General features: G+C 40.9%; 1 pseudogene; it reads left to right on the plus strand.

The window, feature by feature from the left end:
- The first annotated feature begins 426 nt into the window (after nucleotides 1-426).
- On the plus strand, nucleotides 427-1227 carry LOC121016538 (39S ribosomal protein L45, mitochondrial-like; annotated as a pseudogene).
- Nucleotides 1228-18265: the final 17038 nt, after the last annotated feature.

Consider the following 18265-nt stretch of genomic DNA (forward strand, 5'->3'; position numbering starts at 1 on the left):
TAGATCCAGGTAACCAGATCTGTTTTACATCTGCATAGTTTTGTTATTTTAATGTTATATAAATAGAACCATAAAGTGCATTTTGAAATTGGCTCTGTTAGTCAGCGTAATTTCTATGAGATCCATTCAAGTTGTTAGGTGTATCAATAGTTTTTATTGCTGAGTAGTATTCCATGGCATGGATGTATCAGTTTCTTTAGTCATTAATACATTGAAGAATAGTTGAGTCATTTCCACTTTGGGCTATCAAAGAAAGCTGTGGTGTGGTTAATTTTATGCATCAGTTTGGCTGGGCTGTGGTTCCCAGTTGCTTGATCAAACACCAGCCTAGATGCACACCCAGGCTAGCCCTAGCATCTGCTTCTTGTCTACTGTGCCAGGCTTCTCACTCTTAGTCCCCATCCCAGTGGCCTTGGCATGGACATAATGGAAGACGCCATGCCACAGGGATTGTCTTGTTTATACAGGGTGTAGGGTGGTGGTCTTGGCAGCTAGTCCTGGTGACTCAGTCCATAGCTGTGGTTCAAGTGAGAACTATAAAATGTTTCACACCCTGTATTTATGAATCCAAATACAAACCAGAAAAGGAATTTATAGAATATGCCCCGCGAAGCAAGACTGGTCTTTCCTCCACAATGCTTGAAGCACCCACACATTTGGTCTCTATAGCTGGTGTCTTTGATGCCTATGTTCCTCCTGAGGGTGATGCTCGCGTGTCATCTCTTTCAAAAGACTGACACAGACTGAGCAATTGAGAGATGCTGTGGTATCAGTGTTGTCAAGCTGCAGGATAAAAGAATATGGTGCTAATTATAAAACAAAGGGCTTCCCTGAAAAATCAAGGATATCTTTACTGAGGCTTATCTTTATCTGAACAATTCAGACCATGACTGATTTTATACTTCGGTAACTGAAAACTGTTTCCTGGACATGGTCTGGGAAATTAATTCTAAGACTATCCACTGGAACTTTGTAGAATCTTGAGCTACTGAGAGTGGTTCAGGTTCACTGTTCAGGTCTGATGAACCAGGGCAACATTTATGGCCAGGTCATGGTCTGCATGCACACCTGGCAGACCCTGGCCATCTGTGACTGGTTTGGCCAATCAATGTATGATCGGGATGTGGCCATCTTGTCCTGCAGTATGTTGTGTTGGAAAAGTACCTGATAAACCCCTATGAGAGTTGGATAATGCATTGCCAGATGGATAATGCAGCCAATCCTTAAAGAAAGCAGTGATGATCCTTGGCCTCCAGCTAAAATGGGGGTAAGGAGAGGCACATAAGCTTCAACTAGCCTAATGTCAAAAATGACTCCTGGGGTAAAGCACTGGTGGTGAGGTGGCTGGAAGCGGAGAATTGTCTGAGTCTGGGAGCTGGAAAGTCCATCTCCACTGTGCTATAGAAACACTTGTCTTTCCTCCCTTATTCCACTTGTGGCTCTACAGCAGAATTGTCTTCAACACCCATGGCTGATGGCAGGGCCCAGGTGGGTGTGTGATATGCATAGACATGGACCTGTTTCTTGTCTTGTTTTGTTTTCTTTTGTTTTAAGTAGCATGCCTAGCTTCTGAATGAGATGAAAGACAGTATGTTCCAGAGAACATCTGATACCAGTTTTTCCTGCAGCAGGGACTGTCAGGAGCAAATTGGCACAATTTCTTTCTAATCACAGGGCAGGGATCAGAGGTTGAAATAAAACACTATCAAAGTGTTGGACAGTTATGGTGGGTTCTATTCATTTCCCCTGATTCAGACTGGAAATAAAACAGCCTTCAAATGGCAGATATGGAAGGTGGGCTTATTGTGAGGGATGTGATTTCCAGGAAATCCAGACTTGGGAAAAATAATTCATATTTATGAAAAACGGTATCATTTGAGATGTTTTCTCACTGAATCAGCATTTGAATTTCATAGAATGTAAATCCAAAGAAATAATTTATCTCTCAGCCAAACAAAATACTAGTCTATATGTTGCTGTGAAGGTACTGTCTCTTTTAGATGTAATTAACACTGGAATCAGTAGACTTTGAGTAAAGCATATTACCCTTCATAACGTAGGTGGGCATCATCCGATCAGTTGACAGTCTTAAGAGAAAAGACTGAGATCTTCCAAACAGGAGGAATTCTGCCTCTAAACTGATTGCCTTCAAATTCAAACTGCAAAAGATCGATTCTTCCCTGGTTCTTCATCCTGCTTGGCCTGCCCTGCAGATTTTGCATTTGCCAGACCCAACAATGGAGTCAGCCAATTCCTTAAAATCAATGAGTTGATCAATATCTATCATCAATCTAACCATCTACATTTTTATATGCTATCGGTTCTATTTCTCTGGAGAACCCTGATTAAATACAGTTTCTATGGACATTTAGGTGCATATTTTTTTTTAATGTTTATTTATTTATTTTGAGAGAGAGAGCAAGCATGAGTAGAGGAGAGGGGGAGAGAGAGACAGAGAGAGAGAGAGAGAGAGAGAGAGAGAGAATCCCAAGCAAACTCCATGCTGTTGGTCCAGAGACTGATGTGGGACTCAGTATCACAAACCATGACATCATGACCTGAACTGAAATGAAGAGTCAGATGCTTAACCGACTGAGCCACCCAGGTGCCCCTTAGGTGCATATTTTTTTTGTGAATATAAGATTTTATTTTTCTGGCATAAATGCCTAGGAGTATGATGTTGGGTCATATGCTAAATGTGCATTCATTTTTTCTAACTGCTTAACTATATTTCAAAGTGACTGTATCATTTCACATTCCTACTCAGCAATGTATGATGAGCCAGTGTCTCTTCATCTTTACCAAAATTTGGAATCCTACTGTTTTATTTTATAGTCAGTCTGACGGGTACATAGTTATCTCATTATGGTTTTTTTTTTTAATTTTTTTTTTGATGTTTACTTATTTTTTGAAAGAGAGACAGAGTGAGAGGCGGAGGGGCAGAGAGAGGAATCACAGAATCCAAAGCAGGCTCCAGGCTCCGAGCTGTCAGCACAGAGCCCGACATGGGGTTTGAACTCATGGAGTGTAAGATCATGACCTGAGCTGAAGTTGGACACTTAACCGACTGAGCCACCCAGGCGCCCCTCATTATGGTTTTAATTTGCATTTCCCTAATGGCTAGTGATCTTCAGTATTTTCCATGTGCTTATTTGTCATCTGTGTGTCTGTTTGGTAAAATGTCTATTTATGCTCTTTGCTCATTTTTACATTGGATTACCTTTTTATTTTTTATTTTTGTGTTTCAGTGGTCCTTAATATAGTCTAGTACAAGTCCTTTATCCACATATGGTGTCCAAGTATTTCCTCCTAGCTTCTAAGTTATCTTTCTGTTCTTTGAGAGGGTCTTCAGAGCAGTTGTACCTTTTGATGAGGTCCTCATTATCATCTCTTCTTTCTCGCACAGTGCTTTTCGTGTTGAGTCCAGAATCTCTTCACTAGACCCTAAACACTGAAGATTGTCTCCTAAAAGTTTTATAGTTTTGCGTTTTACACTTGAATCTGTGATGTATCTTAAGTGAATTTTGTACAAAGTGTGAAGTTTAGATTGGAGTTCTCTTTTTTCCCTTAACACCGTTAATTGATCCTATTTGTTGAAAAGGCTCTCCTTTCTCCATTGAATTGCTTTTGGAGCTTTGTTAAAAATCAGTGTGAGATTTTTTGTGAGTCTATTTCTGGGTTCTCTTTTCTGCTCCATTCAGAAACAATCTTCACCAATACCTCATGCCCTTGACAACTGTGGCTGTAGAGTAAGCCCCAACATTTCAGCCTAAATAGAGTGGTCTCCCAACTTTATTCTTGTTTTCCAAAACTCTTCGACCAATATTAACTTCTTTGCCTTTCTATAAATTTTAGAACAAGCTTGTCCATGTCTACCAAAAAGTCATTTATTATACAAAAAAAAGCTTTATTTAATTCTATTTTTGCAAGTCATGTGTGTTTGTCAATGAAAATTTAGAAAATACAGGTAAACGTTAAGAAGAAACTATAATGTCCTTCCATTGAAAGGCCATTAGAGTACCAAAAGACCTCAGGAACTGAGCTATTTTGTTCTGTCATTCTAATTGTCTATTCATTGTAAATACTATAATTTCTTAATTACTATCCCTGTTTAGCATCTTTACATATATGATGAATAACCACTTACATTGTCCTTTTTCCTCAAAATTGTCTTTTTCCTTAAAACTGGCTGGTTGCTGTGCTCGCTTCAGCAGCACATATACTAAAATTGGTTGGTTGCCGCCACATAAATTTTAGAATCAGCTTGCCAACTTGCATGAAAAAGCCTGTCCAATTTTGACTGGAATTATATTTAATTTATAGATTAATTTGGTAATACGTGACATATTCAAGATGTCAAGCTTCACTGTCCCCATAAATATTTAAATTTTAAGTCCTTCAATTGAGTTTTGTATTTTTGTCAATAAAATTCTGGCACATGTTTGCTAAATTTATTTCTAACTATCTCATAGATTAAATAATTTCAACAGCATCTTTTAAAAATTACATTTTCGGGGCGCCTGGGTGGCGCAGTCGGTTAAGCGTCCGACTTCAGCCAGGTCACGATCTCGCGGTCCGGTCTGTGAGTTCGAGCCCCGCGTCAGGCTCTGGGCTGATGGCTCAGAGCCTGGAGCCTGTTTCCGATTCTGTGTCTCCCTCTCTCTCTGCCCCTCCCCCGTTCATGCTCTGTCTCTCTCTGTCCCAAAAATAAATAAACGTTGAAAAAAAATTTTTTTAAAAAATTACATTTTCTAATTGTGATTTATTTATAGGAAGGCAATTGACTTTTATTTACTTTTTATTGATTTTATGTTCAGCAGACATTTTTCCCTTCTTTTTGTCTCTAATTTTTGGTCTGCATAAGACAGAGAAGGGGCTGGACTTGGGTCCCCTCCACCCTGACCATAAACCCAGTATTCTTTGGCTGCTTCCATAAGAAAAAAGGAAAAAGCTAAAAGTCTGTGTCCTTTAGTAGCACATCTTGCAGGAGTGTGGATGGAGGATGTTTACTGAAAGGGGGGTGCTGAGTACAAAGAAAGCAAGGACCAGACCAAACCAGTGAGCTTCAAGGTGGATCCAGCGCTGACCACATGCCATGCCACCTCTCCCCTCATTATCTCACTAAAACTCATGCCCAGCTGTGGGGATGTAACACGTATTTAATCATGCAATGCATGATGAAGCATGACCTTTACATGTGCAGCCGCTAATGTATCCCCACCTCCACATGCTCAGAAGTCACCTTTTCTCCTGTTTCTTCACAAAACTCCCCAACCGCTGCTTGGGGGAACTCTTAGGGACCACTGCTTTACGAAACTCTTACGCCATGCATCCCCCTTGTGTTCCCGTACAGGCCCCAGGGCTTTATGTGTAGAATATTCACTATTTGCAAAAACTGATAATGTTATTTCCCCTCAACCCTTACTTTCTCTTCCCTTCTCTCCTTCCTTCTCTCTTTCCTTCTTCTGCCCTCCCTTCCTCTCTCTTCTTGTCTTTCTTCCCCTCACTCTCCTCTCCTTCCTGACCTCCCTTCATCACCACCTAGAACCTTCCATTCTACTTTGTTCACACATATTAGGAGTCCTCTGATCTTCCACAAGGATGCCTGGATGATGTCATTATGTGTGTTATGGGTTTTTAGCAGATTCCATTGCCATGTAGAGGATTCTCCTCATCTCCATACTCTGCTAGGATTTTCATGATCAAAAACTGCTGCTGAATTTATCCACCGGGATTTCATTTGGAAAAAATCTGTAACTTTTACTTTTCTCCCAAACCTTTTGCTATCTTCATTTGCTTTTGTACCTGGTCTTTCTACATCCTGGACTTGATTTCCAGCAGCATATGGTGTTTTTAATAACAAACAGATATCTTAAAAGTCTCATGACCACAGACCATTTTTATATTTTACTCTGATTCTTTTTATGTCCAATATTTAAAAATATATTTGTGTGTGTGGTTAAAATCCAAGTGCCTCCATCAAGATTTTGGCTGTTGAGATTGCTAGGGAACAACTCAGAAGACAGCAGAGTAAGTTTAGGTGGATCCTATTTATTTCAAACTTATGACAATTTAATAATTGATATTTTCAAAACAGTATCAGCAAGTTTTAACCCATCCCCATAAAATAAAAGCCCCTCAATATTTAGAATACCATTTTTGCTTAGGCATTAAAATTTCAGTGAGCCAGAGGAGGATAAGGGACGGCCAATTATTTTTCTTCTTTTGCAAGAGTTGCAACTACTTATCACCTTCTGCACCCCTGGAGCTGGCAGGCTGAGTGTCACTACTCAAAGGCAAGGGTGCCCTTTCTAGAATTTTGTTTGTCAGTAGAGATTACAGTGAGTCTTTTCTTCTGTTCTTTCACGGCTGCTCTCACTGTGGTTGTTCCAGACCATCAGGAAGATTTCTTACTTAGCCAGATAGCGATTGAAATCCTTTGGGGAAAAGGATGAATTTTCTTTAAAAAAGAATTAAAGTTAAATCAAACCACAGCTCTGAATCTAAGGTCCAGTCTCCTCAGAGTTTAAGTTCAGATAGTTTGGTCTGAAAGGCAGAAGTTTCTCAGACTCTGAGTTCCTAACTGGTTTACTGATTCGGGGGGATTATGTGGGTGATAAGCTGCCACTGTCATTTTTACGACTGAAAGCCTATTCATTCTATCTGTTATCTATCTATCTATCTATCTATCTACCTGTCTATAAATTCATGATTATGGGGCTTTAATACTAAGGATTGCCTTGGTAACAGAAGTTCTCTGTCTGAAAATGGAGCCAAATTGCCACTTGTGCATTCTGAGGTTTCATGTTGAATGACTACAGTACAGAGTGCATTGAAAGTTTCCAAACATGTCATGAAGCTAGTGGTTCTTAATGATTTTCTTGAGAAAAAGGGAAAATGACCATATATGAACCACTTTTCCTTTTGTAGCAGGGTTAGGGATGAAGAAAAGTGCATCTAGCATAGAACTTCCTGGGAGTTAAGGAACCTGATGCTGAGGCATGTTGTGTGTGTGTGTGTGTGTGTGTGTGTGTGTGTGTGTGTTGTACTTTCATTGTGACTTAACTCAACAGAGATCTCCAGATCACCTTCCCAGCTCTCTTCTCTCACAAGCGAACTGTCACCTGAGGACACGGGGTGGGGGTTGGGGTTAGACTATGTGTCCTGAAGTGATTACTGATGCAGAGCCCTCACTCCCTGGTAGAGATGCCAGGACGGTGGAGGTCTCACTAGAACAAGTCTGAGAGTGGCCAGCGACTGTTCATGATAGAATCTGGCCAAATCTGGAAACCTCAGTTTTGCTATTCCAATAATTAAGCAAATCATGTGGTGGGCACTCAGCAGCAGCGTTTGAACTGTTCAGAACAAAACTTACTCTGGCAATCCATATGCCTGCTTTTCAAGGGTTGTTTATGACATTCCTGATCCCTGAAAAGAACATCAGAGACAAAGCACAGTTAATGTCCATGTATCCATGAATAATACATTTTTTTCCATTCAGTTTTCTAGTCCTCTGAAAAGCCCATTCCTCCAGAAGTACTTGTCACATTGGGAAAATTATTTGCTTGGTTCTGCAATTCCTAACAGGCTCTGGCCTACAGAGGGCAAGCGCTTCTCCTCTTTATCTCTGTATCTCCGGTTCTTGGGCACATAGATCACATGCAGTGAATCTCAGGTGGGAGAATGTTACAAATGAGAATGAATGCCTCTCCTCTTTCCCCCAACCAGTCATTCCTGTTACTGCTACCCTTCCTTCCTTTGGGCAGCTGAGCATTCTGTATTAATTTTCTCATTGAAGGAATAATAACGCAGGTCCTGATAATGAAGGAAAAAAAACCTTGAGTCTTGAGTTTGGATATCATAGGTCCAGATGCAGAGGACAAAGATTTGAAGAATACAAAATTAATAAGAGCACCTCCAGTGTGAAAACTTCCCTGCTTGTGACAGGTGTCGGCAGCACATTCAAGCCAGTGATATTCAGAGTAGGAGCCCTGTGCCCTGCCTAAACCCCACTCGTCCAGCTCAGATGATCGGAGAGGAGACTGGACATAGTCCAGAGACTGAGAGAGACAAGATGAAGAGGCCTTGTGCAGGGGAAAGAGGCAACACCAGGGGTGATGTTTGGGGCCCAAACACAGCTCAGCAGCATGAAGGACCAATAACCTCTACAGAGCCTCACCCCAGTGCATGCAGACACACCAACACCAATCTTGAGAACGGACTCTGGGGGACTGAACTGACTCACAGAATTGCGCATCTAGTGCAATTACAAAATCTTACAGAGTAATGATGTTTCACTCTTTAATTTGCAGACTAAGGGATATGCAACCTACAAATGTTTGTCACTGTGTGCATGTTTAAATATGTATTTTAAAAAATATTGTTTCTGGGGTGCCTGGGTGGCTCAGTCAGTTGCATGTCTGACTTCAGCTCGGATCATGATCTCGTGGTTCGTGGGTTCAAGCCCTGCATCGGGCTCTGTGCTGACAGCTCAGAGCCTGGAGACTGCTTCAGATTCTGTGTCTCCCTCTCTCTCCATCCCTCCTCTGCTCATTCTCTCTCTCTCTCTCTCTCAAAAATAAATAAACATTAAAATTTTTTTTTAAATATTCTATTTCTGAGGTCAGAGAGTGAATCTTGTATTTCTTGTTAACATAAGGGTGTACTTAGCCCTGATTTCTCAAGGTGATGGCTGTGGCCCAGGTGGGTGTCTAGCCAAGAAGATGTGACACACAGTGTGCAGAGAAGTGGGGTCTTTGGGGGAGGATACACAACTGCTTCAGGCCTTCTCCTGACCCCTCTTCAAGGCTGAGTTAGGTGGCCTAGCTTTGTTCACCTGTGAAAACCCCAATCGAGTGCTCGTGACAGTATCATGACTGACCGTTCAGGTCTAAGCTGAACTTAGGACTCTTAGAGTTTGCACTTACTGCCCTCCTCTAATTAACAGCACTGCCTTTCTTTTTAAAATTGTTGCAGTTTAGAGCATACATTTTGGGAGTAACTTTGGGGGTACCCTATTTATGTACCTGTTTGTGTGATTACACCAGATTTCTCTAGGGCAAAGTCCTTGTCCAGGTTAGCAATCTGCAGTGAACAGTCAAGCACAGGGTAGACATTCGGTAAAGGGTTTTTTAGCTGACTGGGTCAAACATGTTACAAAATGTCAAGATTAGTCCTCTGCATTGGAAAAAGTCACAATGAAGCAGAAATTCAAAGCAACAGAGTCCTTGCAGGAAATAGTTAGCATACCCCAAATGGGTGAATTGAGGAGAGTTTAATAAAGGGCTAGTTACAAAGTATGGAGAGATTTTACTGGAAACACAAGGGACAATACAGCACATGGGGACTGGAATGAGGTGAGGGACAGGGTTCTAGCCACCCCACAGTGATGTCGGTGATGTCGAGGGAAGGCGTTGGTGAGAAGTATCCCAACCACATTTTCTCTCTTCTTAAACATCCAGTCAGCACTCCTTGGGGCTGAGCCCAATATGAGCCAAGGGCAAAGGAGACTTCTGATATGCTCTGCACATACCTTGGGCACCCAGCATTGCAAAGAAGGGTGGACAGGGGGTCTGAGGGCAAATGCAAGATGTGCCGAAGTTCTGGAAAAGACAAGACGGGACACAGAGGGAGGGCAGAAGAAGTCAGTGGAGGAGTGTTGCCCCCCCCATCCTATTCACCCCCATGTGATGACCTCCGTTGGGGCCATGTGTTCCGGCCCATGGCCCATGGCCCATGGAGGTTAACGAACGCCCCTACTAGAGTGAAGGGAGGTTTGGTTTAGTCTTCTCTCTGGTGCTCAGATGGTGTCACTGCAGATAACTCCCCTGCAACCTCAGCACAAAGCCCCTTGCTCTTTACAGCTGTGGATTAAGGTGCAGACTTAGGGGAGAATACCTGTGCAGTGCCTGATTTGTTTGTCTGCCCAACTGCTAGTCAGTAAGCTACCCTGAATAACTATGTAAATGGTATGGAGTGGCTTGCTTTGTGTTTTTGGTGTCAAAGTGCCTTCTCAGTCTGGAGGATACTTTACTATCCTTCCTCCACCTTCTAACAGTCAAGCAACAGCAATAGGACTTTCTGTGGCTTCTGGAACTACTGAAAACAATGACCACATTCTATACCTTGATGTTGTTTAAAGTCTGCATCACTCAATAGACTATAAGCTCCTCAAGGGCAAGACCAACACAAGCACAAGCTCCAGCAGGTTCTCAGTAATAACTGACTGAATGAATGAATGGAAGACTCCGTATGGCTATGTCAGAAAGGATGCAACGCAGCTGAGAAGACCCTTCTATCTTAAACCACTGTAAGACCAGTGAAGGCCTTTGAAGAATGGAGATTTTTCAAAAATGCAGAAGGTAGTAAGAGAGTTTAATTCAGTGTTCAGGAGAGAGACAGACTGAATTCTTTGCATCTAATTTTCTATTCACTTGAAAGGAATAATCTTTGGTGAGGAAGGAATGATTCTCTAAGCCTCATCTTAATGTTCCCATTATAGTTTGGCTATAATTAATTACTGTGCATTATATATATTTTTGTGAATTAAATTTTGTCCCAACATTATTCCAATAATCTTGCAACAGGTCAGAGGACAGACAGGTGTGTCTGCCTCAGAGCTCATATCCCCCAGGAATTCTGGGCAGGTTGGTGGGGGACAGTGGTGGGGATGTGATGTTGTCTCAGAGCATTTTATCAAAAGCAAAATTCCATGAAGCTAATTGCAGAGGAAACTCATGGAAGGATGAACTGACACAGGTGTTCTATTGTGTAGCCCTGCACAGCACTCAGTCTACTCAATGATCAGGACCAGGCTTTCATGCAAAATTAACCAGAAATAATGGTAAACAACCAGCACCTGGCAGAGCGGACATGCTCTGCAAATAGTCCCTGAGGTTGCAAGGGGAGGTCTATGGCATTGTGTTACCCTTTAGCTGATTTTTTCAGTGTTACATAGGTTCAGCTTAGATAATCATTTCCATGTTTTCTCTGTGATCTTTCAGAGGCAGGAATATCATAGAGAACAAGGTTCAAATCCCAGCTGTGTGACCTTGGACAAGTTGCTTAACCTGTCTTTGCTTTAGTTCTCTTCTCATCAAAATGGAGATGGTGGAAGTTTTGATTTTATATAAATAACCTTGTATCAAGGTAAATCACAGCACATAGTAAGTACTCCATAGATATTGTCCAATATTAATATTGTCAGTCAATTACAGATGGGAATTCAGTACACCCAATTTATCCCCAGTCTTGATGTAGCTGAAATCCAGTAATTTTTAAGGACCCATCTTGATCCTGGAAAAACACTGTCTTTCATGTGTAGAATGCAATGAATACAGAGGTTTAATTAGCACACATACCAAGGAAAATGGACAGCCTTAGTAAATCACTGAGGTATATAAACACAAATACACACATGGTTCTATGCAGAAGTTGTCACTTAGGCAGACTTAGTAGTGAATGTTGGATGGAACTAGTGGAATATTGACCTATAGGTAGTCCAGGAAATGGGCTATCATTTGTTCTTGGCATATTACAGGCAAATTCCTGTAATCTCAGCATCCCTGATGTCCAGCCCTGTGGGGAGTCTATGAGGTCAAGACTCCTCAGGAGAGCTGCGATAGCAAAGGTTCTGCCTCAGAGATTTGTGGGGTTGGGTACTTACCCTTTCAATGAAAATAACTCGGGGGTGCCTAAGTGGCTCATTCAATTCAGCGTCTGACTCTTGGTCTCGGCTCAGGTCATAATCTCATGATTTGTGAGATTAAGCCCCTCATCAGGCTCTATGCTGATGGAGCAGAGCCTGCTTGGGATTCTTTCTCTCCCTCTCTCTCTGCCACTCCTTTGCTTGTGCTCTCTCCCTCTCTCTTTCTCAAAAATAAACATTAAAAAAAATCAGTGCTACAGACCTCAATCTCTTGTCTACTACATACCAGACATTTATAAGACAACTTCAATTATTATTTCTAATCCTCACCACAATCTTGTAAAGTAGCTAATTTTACTCCCATTTTAAAGATGAAGAAACTGATGCTAAGTGGAGTTACATGTAAAGCCATTGATGTACTTGGAATTTGAACAAAGAAATGCATGGCTGCAAGACATCAGCATCTCACTGGTTCTGGTCATTTAATTGGGCATTTCTAAGACTCCATAATTCATTGAGGTGAACGTATCTAGGGTCTCCAGGAGTACATGCTTTAAACAGAAAACCAGCTTTTCAAAGCATGTGGTCATGGAGAATGGGATGGACTTCGAGGCTATGGTCCCATCATCAGACAAGTTAGGGCTCCAGGGTTGACTTGGTGGTCAAGAGACTCTGCATAGTTAGAAGATGGACAAAAGTTGAATAAATTGCCATGGTCTGAAACACGTCAGAAACTTACAAATCCTAATTTATGTTTCCTCAGGGAAAGAAACTGGGAAACAAACAAACAAATGAACATTTGATTTTTACATTTGAATTTCTGGGTTTATTGTGTTGTATTTTTCACTCCCTGGTCTATTAAAAAAATCCTAAGAAATAAGTGAAAGGGAGAAATAGTTCAAATTTAAAAGTGCCAGCAATAAATGGGACAGCAGGTGCAGTTGGTAAATTTAGCCTATTGGCAGGAAAACAAGTAGAGAATAATGCTGGAAAGTTCCTATTTGGTAAGTATTTAGTCAAATTACAATGCTAAGGACTGGTTCATAGAAATTTTTAACCCAAACTCTCATGTAATAGACTTATTTTGTAGAGATACAACCAAGATATTTGAGTTGAATTGCTAATTGTTGTATGTTTCTTTTTGATTATTAATTGTGACTTTGGTGAAAAGCAACCACTTGTTTGATTTACTTAGGAATCACTGGCCTGGAAATACACAGAACTATATTCAGAACAAGACACAACCATCCAGAGTCTCCTTTTTCCAACTGATAAACGAAGAGGTGTCATAATAGTGTTTAAAATTCCTTCCATTTTAACATTTCATAAACTGTTGTATAGAAAATAGGAGCTTCAAATGTTTTTGGCAAAGTGGAGTTGGTGTTTCCTACTGGTTTAGGAGTTTTTCAGAAGTGTATTTTTCATTTAGTTTGAGCTGGCAAAAGTTTAGAGAGGAAGCCAGAAATACCTATGATTCTTCTTTGGGGAATAGATGTCCTGTGGTATTCTATTAAAATCCAATCCCTTCCTTTCAAAAGCATGGATTTCTTGACTGAATGTATGGTCTTTCCCCTCAACAGAGAGTGATGGTATAACAGGCAGCATGATGCCATCAACTTCAGAAGTGGATGTCCAGTGTTCAAGGAGCAAGAGACGCTGAGCTCCCCTCCCTGCAATACACACCCCCACCTGGTCCTACTTTTGGAAAAAGATGGTATTGATGTGCTACTGAACAAAAATATCTTGGGAGGGGCGCCTGGGTGGCGCAGTCGGTTAAGCGTCCGACTTCAGCCAGGTCACGATCTCGCGGTCCGTGAGTTCGAGCCCCGCGTCAGGCTCTGGGCTGATGGCTCAGAGCCTGGAGCCTGTTTCCGATTCTGTGTCTCCCTCTCTCTCTGCCCCTCCCCCGTTCATGCTCTGTCTCTCTCTGTCCCAAAAATAAATAAATGTTGAAAAAAATTAAAAAAAAAATCTTGGGAGCTCATACACAATACATGTGCTTTACCAATAAGCATATGATAATTCATGCGTTTCTTCCTGATATATGCAAATTCATAAAAGTCTAGATATTAGAAAATTATAGGTCAAAAGCACTGTTGATTCAAATACACTTTACTGTGTACCAAAAGCCAACAAAACAACTCACTACACAGTAAATTGATAATGATTATACAAAACCAAGTGCAATTCAAAATTTATTTATGTAATTTTTTCCAGCTTTATGGAGATATAACTGCCAGCATTGTGTAAATTTAAGGTGTAAGATTTAAGGAGTTTACACATGTATACAATGTGAAATGATTACCACAATAAGGTTAGTTAACACATCTATCACCTCACATCATTAGCCCTACTCCTACCTTTTTTTGATGGCGAGAACATTTCAGATCTACTCTCTTCACAAATTCCAAGTATACAATACTGTATTGTCAACAATAATTTATAATTAAAAATGAAAGCAGCAACAACTGAAAATAATGAAAAACAACACAATGGTAGTTATGTTCTGGCAAGAAACTTAGGGATTCAACCTACACACACATGCCTCATGAGAGTCTTGCTATGCTTACTTGTGATTTTCAGTAAACTTTGATAACATGCAACATGGGAATACCAAATTTTGTGGTGCTCAGCCAGGTCTCCTCAGAACCTCTCTTCCTCTTTTATCCTTTGCATATCCCTTCCCAGGCTCCTGAATGCTTTGCTTCTGTTGCCACACCCAGGATTCTATTTGGAGGCCTGCCCTTGGGCCCTGGAGCTGCTTTGCCTGTGCATTTCAGAAATACCTGGGAATTTCTATGCATACAGGGTGAGCTTTAGCCAACAACTGACTGGTGTGCGGTCAGTACCCCAACCCAGCAACCTTGCCTCAAACCAGGATGAATTCTAGGTCAATGCTTGTACTTCTGAGTTCTCTGCAGGATCAGGCTAAAGCTACCACCTGGAGGACTTTGCCTGAAATTTCATCCTTGCTTGGCTTCTGCTGTCCTGTCTTATTTTCCCATTCTTATACTGGTTACTGGTGGAAGCATTCTTAGATGAACCATTTGCACCTGAGTTCTTCCCACCACAGGGTCTGCTTTGAGCAAACTTGACTGGAAACCTTTTCATAGCTGACCTAGCAGGTTATAAGCAAGTTGCCTGTATGGTTTCACATAAAAATAAAAGCTTGTACTTTGCTGTAGAAGCTCTCACAGATATCCTAAGTTTTTTGAATGACAAAACACACCTTTAACTGTCTTGATTTCAAAGTGAAATAAGTAATAAGTAGATCAGAATTTCTTCCTGGGGGATTATGATCTCACAGCCATACAAAGCTGAACATTAATACTGTGCATTCAATGTTTCATTAGCCCTTGCTTAAAGCTGTGCAGTAATTTGCCATTTTAGGGTTATGGATACATTTGTGATATCTTCTTTACCTTGAGTTTCTGCCTATGATGGTGGTTCAACATAAGATTGTGAAATTAGGCAGTTCTCTAAAGACAACTAAAAAAATTACATGGTTTTATTTTCTAGAAAGTGCATTTTGGTAGAAGAACATCTTGAAAAACAAAGTCAGGTTCTGTAGTTAGAGCACTCTTCTTCCAAATCTAGTCTTATTTCATTGGAGAGTAATGGACCCAGCATCATACAGAAATTTTACAAGGCTCCTAAAATAACCTTATCCCTAAGCCTTTTGTATCCAGGCATCCAAGTAATGGAATGTTTCCACAGCAGAGTCCTGCACACTCTGAGCGATGCTCTCTGGTATACAATCTTCCACCCAGTTGTAACTAATTTCACTCGTCAATAGCTCAGGCCTAGCTACCCCCCCCCTTCCCATATATTCAGTATTTCAGTTGGCAGGAGCAGAACAGACACATCTAAAAAGGAATTACAACAACTTGGAATAAGGAGGAAAACACTTACTACTTTACTGTGTTGGGTTCTGACAATTAATTTGGATATGAAGAGGATCAATGTCTGGCACCAGAGATATTTATTATTATTCTTTTAAAGATGGATTATATCTTTATTCTTTCTCCTGTGAAATGGTTTCAATGTGTAAAATTCCTCTAAAATACCAGAAAGAGCAATAAGTTGTCCAGATGTGGCCAGTCTCTGGGTCATGGAGTTGGGGCTGATCCAAGAGGGAATGGACCAGGATTGGAAAACAAATGGTCTATTTCTCCTCACAGAAATCTCTTTCTGAAATTGCACTCACACTTGGCAGCTGTGATCATATGGAGACTTTTTTAAAATGCACTTTGAGATAATTTTGAATCTACGTAAAAATTGTAAAGATAGTACAGAGAGCTCCCTTCGTCCAGCTTGCCCTAATGTGAGTATCTTGTATGGCCACACACTGCATTCATAAAAACTAGGGAATTAACACCGGTACAGTACTTACAACTAAATATAAACTTTATTTGGATCTCAGTTTTCCACAACCCTTCTTTTCTGTCCCAGGATCCAATCTAAGATCCTGCATTGCCTTTAGTTACCATGTCTCCTTTGTCCATCAAGATACTTAAAGTCTCTTCCAACGATGAGTGTGTGAATCTGTCCATTCATGGAGACAGACTGCCCAGGTGTCAGTCATGGTTCTGCTACTGATTAGCTGAGTAAATTTTAGTGAGTTATTAAACCTTGCCGTGCCTTGTCTATAACTTGGGGATGTCAATGCTACGTCGTTTGTACTTGAGGACACCACTTGCATTAACCTCACATGGTATCATGGGGGTTGATTGATGGAGTTCATGCAAAACAGCTGAAAGTTGCCAAGTGCATCTATGCTCAGCACACACTGCTTTCAGGGCTACATTTCTTACCCTACATAAGCATCTAGCCATCAGACACCAATTCTTTTCTTGTGTGGCCATAGGTTACCCCCTTTTACATCATTCTTTTCTTTTTTAAGGAATTCATTTATTGAGAGAGAGAGAGAGAGAGAGAGAGAGAGAGAGAGACCCAAGCAGGCTCTGCACTGTTGGCACAGAGCCCGATGTGGGGCTCAATGTCACAAACTGTGACATCATGACCTGGTATCAATGGTTGGGTGTCCAACCAAGCAAGCCACCCAGGTGCCCCTAAATTATTATTTTCTTGAATAGGTAGTACATGAACATGGTAGAAAATATCTCACCAATACTAACAAATGTAGATAAGAACTCTTTCCTTTCCATCCTGTTTCCAAGTCCTTTCTTCCACCAGATACTCTCTAATTTCTTGTGCACCTTCCAGAGATGTTCTATATATAGAAATAGATTTTTAAATGAATCTGGAACTTTAAAAAATTGGTGAGCACTATAGCCTGAATATTATCCAAAAGGGAAATATTATGCTTATTTCATTTGTATTTTTACTAAATATAATATTAGCTGTACTTGGTTAAGCACTTGCTATGTGCCAGCATTCTGCTGCTTCCTCCTTCTGTCTATGATATATTTCATCACTGAACACCACAGGAATAGTACCTTTGCAGTAGGTACTGTTAGTTAGCATCCTTATTTCACAGATGAAGAAAGTGAAGACCAGAGAAGCTGATTAAGTCCTCAAGGTAGCTCAGCTAGTAAGTGCTGAAACAAGTAAGAAAGTTTTAGGAAGAAATCAGAATCCAAATATACTGGATTTATTTCTTTGAATTCCTTCTTTTATTTTACATCTGCTTTCTGCTTCTTGTCATATGCCATCATCTGTGTCTGCTGGAAATAGGTCATATTCTGACTCTGCCCAGACTCTAGTTCACCCTGCACCCCCTTCTGTCCTTTGCTCTTTCCAAATTCTGTGTTCATCAGGCCTCTGGCTTGCTCAGAAAGCCTCATTAGCTCTTTACCTCCTGGAAAATCAAGTACAAATCATTTATCCTGGCTCCCTAGGCCTTCAGTTATCAGGCTTCTTCTGAGCCATCTGGTCACATTTCCCACTGTGAACACACATTGCATCACACAAAGTAGCCTCAACAACACTTGCAGCATCAAGTAAACGATAGGCCTGACTTGTAAAAGCTACTTAGTCATTTCGTTAAAGGACACATCTGCAAATAAAAAAGAACTTTAAAAGAAAAAAGCTCTCCTTCATAGAGAATGCAGAATTTTAACAATTTTAATTTCCATTTTGCTGAGTTGAATAGTGCAAATTTACATGTTCTATGGCCTGTGTTAATTATATTGTTATGAGCCACAGATTAATTATTGATTGAAAATTTAGGAAGGTGAACTGGCAAGTATATGTAAACATCTCTTCTTCTGGGGAGCCAGAGTTTGAGACGCAGAAGTATTCCTGGTCAGAACTGCCAAATATTGGTGCTCTTGCTCAAAGGGAGCAGATTCCAATGGCTTGACCTTGTTTTGGGAGAAAGGGCCTGGCATGAAGGTACAATGTCTTTGGTAGCTGGGAGAATGGGGACCCCCCCCCATCATAGAGCCCATTGTAGGATTCACAAAACCACCAGTGTATTGTTGGAAGAATGGATTGTCTTGGCCTGGTGAGTGGCTTCCTGCTCAACACGTTGGTAGTGCCCTGCTTGATAGCATTAAGCCCCATCCATGCCTTTATCTATAAGTGTTTTAAGGGCCTAGCAGGCGGCTGTGTGTCTTGCTTATCTCTTTATCCCCAGTGCCAAGCACATTTCCT

Source organism: Herpailurus yagouaroundi, unplaced genomic scaffold (genome assembly GCF_014898765.1).
Source record: "Herpailurus yagouaroundi ecotype Mexico unplaced genomic scaffold, PumYag 211, whole genome shotgun sequence".
NCBI lineage: Eukaryota > Metazoa > Chordata > Mammalia > Carnivora > Felidae > Herpailurus > Herpailurus yagouaroundi.